Source organism: Narcine bancroftii, chromosome 2 (assembly GCF_036971445.1).
Source record: "Narcine bancroftii isolate sNarBan1 chromosome 2, sNarBan1.hap1, whole genome shotgun sequence".
Classification (NCBI taxonomy): Eukaryota; Metazoa; Chordata; class Chondrichthyes; order Torpediniformes; family Narcinidae; genus Narcine; species Narcine bancroftii.
Genome location: NC_091470.1, coordinates 86,753,047 through 86,760,235, shown reverse-complemented (window position 1 = coordinate 86,760,235; position 7,189 = coordinate 86,753,047).

The window sequence follows — 7,189 nt, the reverse complement described above, 5'->3', positions numbered from 1 at the left end:
TGAAGAAATTTTCCACTGTTTCCAATGCCATACAAAATCTCCGCAAACTCCTGAGGAAGTAGAGGGGCTGATGCGCTTTCTTTACAATGCCATTAGTGTGTTGGGTCCAAGAAAGATCCTCCGAAATACTGACTCCCAAGAATTTAAAATTGCTTATCTTCTCCACCTCTGATATCCCAATGATCACTGGATTGTACACCTCTGGTTTTCCCTTCCTGAAGTCAACTATCAGCTCCTTAGTTTTGGTGGCATTGAATGTGAGGTTGATGTTGGTGCACCATTCAGCCAAATATTGAATCTCCCTCCTGTACGCTGACTCATCCACTTCCTTTATATAACCCACAATTGTGGCATCATCGGCATATTTGTAGATGGTGCCATTGTTGTACCGATCCACACAGTCATAGGTGTAAAGTAAATAGAGTAGGGGGCTAAGAACGCAGCCCTGAGATGATCCAGTACTGATGAAGATTGAGGAAGAGATTTTATTTTACCTATCTCACTGATTGTAGTCTGGAGGTGAGGAAATCCAGGATCCAATTACACAGTGAGATATTGATTCCCAGATCTTGGAGTTTGTTTATCAGTTTTGAGGGGATGATGGTGTGAAGTGCCGAACTGTAGTCGATAAAGACCATCCTGATGTATGCATCTTTGTGTAGAGCCAATGAGATGCTATCCGCCGTAGACCTGTCCCTACGATAGGCAAACTGAAATGTATCCATGTCACCGCTCAGACAAGGGCTGAAAGGCTTGAACACCAGCCTTTCAAAATACTTCATCACTGTTGATGTGAGAGCTACTGGTCGATAGTCATTAAGGCAAGTTACTGCACTCTTTTTGATTGACGCCTGTTTGAAACAGGTGGGTACCATTGTAGTACCATGCCTCGCTGCCATGAGATATTGAAGACTTCCCTGACTATCCACATTCTGCAAGAGGACCATATCCCTGCCATGGCTGCCACTATCTTATGAAATAGAAAAACCTGTCCTTACCTGTGCCCCCTTTGCTGAATCATATTGTTCCTCAACAGAGCTCTCCTTACCTCACCTCAACTCCTGAATTCATTGTGATGTACATTGTACAATGTCCACATGCACTGTAAGTCATACTTCCTACAGCCACACATGTACTTCTAAAGGAAAGTAACTTGCAGTAGTATATGTTAAGTAGACATAACTAGTGTAAAAGATAGGCCAATAATAAATACATAGTTATTGTCGTGAAAGAAAAGAAACAATGTTAAAGTAGGACAGGTGAGCTCAAGACTTTGATAGCCATTGGAAAAATTTTTCTCTTAAACCTGGAAGTACTGGTCTTCAGGCTTCTGTACATTCTGCCTAAAGGTGGCAGTGAAAGATGGTTGTGGCCCGTGAGATTGACATCTCTTATAATGCTGGCTGTTTTCTTGAGGCAGTATCTCATATAGGTGTCTGCAATGGATGGGAGGTTGTTGCCTGTGGTGGACCTGGTTATGTTTGTTACCTTCTGTAGCCTTCTGTGTTCATAGAACATTACAGCCCAATACAGGCCATTTGCCCTATAGATACCTACCAAAAGAATGAAGCTATCTCTACCTCATAACCCTCTAGTTATCTTTCATCCATGTGCAGATATAAGATGGACAGTTTATACCTTTAATCCAGGGCTGAAGTAGCAAACACCAGAGGATGTCTGTACAAAGTGAAGGGAGGAAAGTTTAGAGGAGAAATTAGGGCTACATTTTCCAGTTGCCTGGAAATGCATTGCCAGGAGTGATGGTGGGGTCAGGAACAATAGGGGCATTTAAGAGACTTTGTACAGACATCCTCTGGTGTTTGCTACTTCAGCCCATCAGCAAACTTATTAACCCATCCGCCTACTTCTTCATCCAGTATATTTATAAAAAACACAAAGAGCAGGGGTCTCAGAACAAATCCCTGTGGTACTCCACTAGTCATTGGTATCCTGGCAGAATTCTTCCCATCCACTACTCTTCTCTACTTTCTACATGCAAGCCAATTCTGAATCCGTACAGCCAAGGTTCCATGCCTCACGACTTTATGAACAAGTTCCCAATTGGGGACCTTGTCAAATACCTTACTAAAATCCATATATACCGTATTTACCACCCTGCCTTCATCAATTTCTTTTGTTACTTCCTCAAAAAACTCAATGAGGCTCATGAAGCATATTAACCCTAACTCTAACCCTAACCCTAACCCTTAACCCTAACCCTTAACCCTAACCCTAACCCTAACCCCTTCACAAAGCCATACTGACTATCCCCGAGAAGGCTGTACATCTCTAAATGCTCGTAAATCCTTTCCTTAAGGATCCTCTCCAATAGTTTGCCCGTCACTGATGTAATGTCCACTCATCTGCCATACCCTGGGTTCTCCCTAGTACCTTTTTTAAACAAGGTGACCTCATTTCCCATTCTCCAATCCTTCAGCACCTCCTGTGGCCAAGGAGGATGCAAAGATCATGGCCAAAGCCCCAGCAATCTTTTCCTCCCTTCCCATGGCTAAATCAGGTATATCTCATCCAGTCCCGGAGACTCATCAATACTAATGATTTTAAGAAGATCCAACACTTCCTCTCTTAATCTCAACTTTGCCTCATAAGACATATTTCCCAATCCAGGCCACATCCTGGCAAATCTCCTCTGCACCCTCTCCATAGCTTCCACATCCTTCCTGTAATGAGGTGACCAGAACTGAGCACAATACTCGAAGCTTGTTCTATTCTGACCTCACATTGACAAAAATTCTTTTCTTTGGTGACTACTGAAGCAAAGTATTCATTTACGACCTCCCCAACCCCCTCCGCCTCCAGGTACACGTTGCCTCCTTTATCCTTAAATGGCCCTACCTTTACTCTCATTATCCTTCTTTTCTTCATGTCATCCTTGAACGCTTTAACGTTTTCCTCAATCCTACAAGCCAAGGCCTTCTTGTGCCTCTTCTGAGCTCTCCAAAGTACTTTCTGGCTGCCTCCAGAATTTTGATTCCTAAATCTAACAGGTGCTTCCTTTTTCCTTACCTCTTTTGTCACCCACGGCTCCTTTTTCCTACCATTTTTCTCCTGTGTTAGTGGGTCAAAGAATCCCATGCAAATGGTCCCTAAATATCCTCTGTATTACTCTTAACTAGCAGTTTAACCTGCTTCGGGCACTCAAATTCCTAAACCACCTTGTGACACAACCAGCCAGTGCACTTTCCATAGCGCGTCGATAGATGTTTGAACAATGAGTTGCCAAATCTCCCCAGGCTCCCAAAGAAGTGGAGTAGACATGAAACTGGGTGGGAAGGTGAGTTAGGAAGAGACCTTGAGGAAATTTCAACAAATTGGAAAACAGAAACAGAAAAATAGCAAAATTTTATTTAAATGGCAATCTGGCGGGAAATGTTGACGTCCAATTCACCGTCGGTGTCCTTATGCACCAGTCATTGGTCACAAACCTACTGCTCTGGTGTCAGAGGAGCCTATGAGTACTCTAACAAGGGAAAGTTCAAGAGTCTGTTAGCTGTTGCGAAGAAACTGTTCTTAAACCTAAAGGTGGTAGTCTTCAGGCCTCTGTACCTTCTGCCTGAGAGAAGCAGTAGTCACCAGGATCCTTTCTGATGTTGGTTGCCTTCTTCAGGCAGTGCCTCACGTAAATGTCAGTAATGGATGAGTTTGTAATGGACCTGGATAGGTTTGCTACCTCCTGTAGCTTTTTGCATACCTGGGCAGGCAAATTCCCCAAACCAGGCTGGGATACAATTACTCAGTAAACGTTCCATAGTGCACCTGTAGAAGTATGATAGGGTATTCGACAACATGTCAAATCTTCTCAGACTCCTCAGCAAGGAGAGGCGTGGGCGTGCCTTCTTCGCGGTCGCCTCGATGTGCTGGTTTCAGTGTTCTGCGTGTTAGAATGAAGGTCAACCATGCTTGTGCTGATTTGTAAAGTGGGGTGAAAATGCTGACACTCCCACTCCCCCCTGCCCCTCTGCTTCTGGATCTGCCTTTTATCTGTGTGAGCAGAATGTCAGGGCTGTGTTTCATCAAAGTGATGAGAAGTGGGTGCCTTCCCCGAATGCCACCACAGCCCACGTTCTTGTGTCTGACCATCAGCAGGGGGTTCACTTCCCCCCCTCTGCTGCAGTTTCTCAAGGCTTCACATCTCATCTGGGGCTCTGCCATGGCTATCAGAGCCCAGAACCATGAATCAACATTACAAAGGAAAGGTCAACAATCATCAGATACAGTGGAATTATTCACCAACATTTGAAGTGAAAACCTTCATAGTAATCGCACACAACAGTTCATTGTTCATTGTTCATTGTTCATTGTTCATTGAATCACAGCTGCTGATATTTCCAAGATAACAACCTCTCTCCCTTTTCTTTCTTTTTGAAATTTTTTTTATTGAGTTTAACATACAAGCAGACATAAAAAGAAATTGGTAATTACATTGTGATTCACTTGGGCACAAGTAAATGCTCAGAGAGAAACAAATATATAAACCTCCGTCAATAGTTACTTGGAGTATTTCAAACTATTGATAGAAATAATGTATGCCAGTGGTTCTCACCCTTTTTCTTTCCACTCACATCCTACTTTAAGTCACCCCTATGCCTTCGGTGCTCTGTGATTAGTAAGGGATTGCTTAAGGTGGGATGTGAGTGGGAAGGGAAGGTTGAGAATCACTGCTCTAGACCCAATTGTTATTGAAATATTTTGCTTGAGAAAAATTGTCATTGGCCCATTTCCTTTGGAGTTCTGAAACCGTGCACATAACGAGTTAGATGAGGTACGATTAAAACAGTGGTTTTCAAAATTTTTTTCCACCCTCATCCCACCTTAAGCAATCCCTTACTAATCACAGAGCACCAATGGCACAGGGATTACTTAAAGTCGCTTGTGAGTGGAAAGAAAAAGGTGGAGAACCACTGAGATGAAGCATAGATTAATAATCGGCTACCGCTAATCACAATGGGGTCTCCTTCATACCAGTGCCTGTAAAGCAACCAGCATATGAAGCACTCTTGACTGCATCAGTATTTGTCCATGAGTCATTTTGTGGCATTGAAATTGACTGACTAAATAGGTAATCAACTCTCACTAAATAAACCACTGTGGAGAATGAAGAATTCTCATTTCCAGGATCAAATAAATAATGCATATTTTCAACTGATTAGCTTGCTTTTTGACTTCATAAATAAAATTACAGGCATTGTCTTTGTACAAATACAGTTTGTGAAACAGTATCAATTTGGGATTGTTGGAAATACTGTTGTTTTGTTTTAGTAACGAGTTGGGTCATTTCCCAACAACAATTTATTTCTATTCCAAACCATAGCAACCAAGTAGCTGCTGTAAATCAGACAAATTTACTGTTTGCCTGTCTCTCTTTTATATCATGAAGAATGCTGACTGGTGGATTTAACAAGAGCAGAATGTCACTTGTTTGTTTACACATTAATATTATAAAGCAGAAAAAACAACCCATAAAACCTTCAAATAAAAAGGGAACTATATTTCATTTAACAGATCATGTCCTGTATTAAATAAACACTAAATTTTGTCGCAATGTGCAGGCACCATCAAATAGAATGCATCAGCTACTTTGGAAAGAATTACAGTCATGTTATGGTGTGCCGAATCAGGCCCTTTGACCCTGCCCATACTTATCCTTTTACCCACCTGTGGTGGAACCAGTGTTGTGCTCTGTGATATGTATTGTATGGGCTGGCCCACCCCTGTTCCTGTGACTCATCCCCACTGAATCCCCATAAAGGCGGCTACACCCAAACCCCTCAGTACCCGCCTTGGAACCGGGCCAGCAACATGTGAGACGTGCTTGCAGTTTACGGTAACTAAAATCTATTGAATCACGATTCCGAGTCTGATGTGAGCTATCACCACCTAGACAAATTCCACTGCATCAGATTCAATCACCTCCAGATAGCAGCAACTCTCCACAGTTCACGTCAAAAGACTAAACCCGAAGAACCTTTTGCCTTAAAATTATACTCTGGTCAGTGACATTGTGTGATGAAATTATTTTACAAAATGTACATAACAACAAGACCCTTCATCAAACAATAAACATTGAAACTGGAATCATTTCCCATGGCTGTGGTTCATCCTTAGTTCATGAGGGATGGGGTACAGACTTACCACCACTTCAAAAACCATGCGCATTCTCCACAGTAAGTATAATTTCAGTCCAATTCAAACTCAGCAGATCACACAGCACCCACAGGAAGTAAAGATCAGCCAACATTTTGGGTCAGAGAACTACCCGCTACCCTAGTGGTTCTCAACCTTTTTCCTTTCCACTCATATCTCACTTTAAGTAATCCCTATGCCATAGGTGTTCTGTGATTAGTAAGGGATTGCTTAAGGTGGGATGTGTGTGGGAAGAAAAAGTTTGAAAACTGCTGTTTTAATCGTAACTCATTGACTCGTTATGTGCACAGTTTCAGAACTCCAAAGGAAATGGGCCAATGACAATTTTTCTCAAGCCAAATATTTCAGTAACAATTGGGTCGAGAGCAGTGATTCTCAACCTTCCCTTCCCACTCACATCCCACCTTAAGCAATCCCTGACTAATCACAGAGCACCGATGGCACAAGGATTACTTAAAGTGGGATGCGAGTGGGAAGAAAAAGTTTGAGAACCACTGCTTTATATTCTCATTCTCTAAAAATGAATGCTAACACTGAATATCCCTTCCTTACTACCGACTTGACCTGCAAGTTAGCCTTTTGGGATTCCCAGGACCAGTTTTCTGAATTCTTTCCCCATGTAGGAAAGAATGTCAAACAGGAATCACATGTAGGCCAGATAAGGACCATAGTGCCTCCCAATCAGATGAGAATGACTTGAAGACAATCTAACAATCACGTTTTAAACATTGCCAGCAAAAAATTTCAAGTTCTTAAACCATCACGATACTCACAAGCCTAGATACTTTTGGGCCGGGCATGACAATAACCGGGGAATCATATAGAGGGCAAGAGGCCAGAAGTTAGCAGCAGGACCTCACTTTGGAGAAGTCCTTGATATTTAGGCCAGCAACCGAGAAGGCTTGTACTCTTTTATGAAAATATTTTTGGAGAAAGGAAGAAGTGGGTGAAAAGGAGGGAGAAATAGCATCTCAGAGGGCATTGTGAATCAGGAAGAGATTGCAAGTAGATCTCCAGAGAGGGG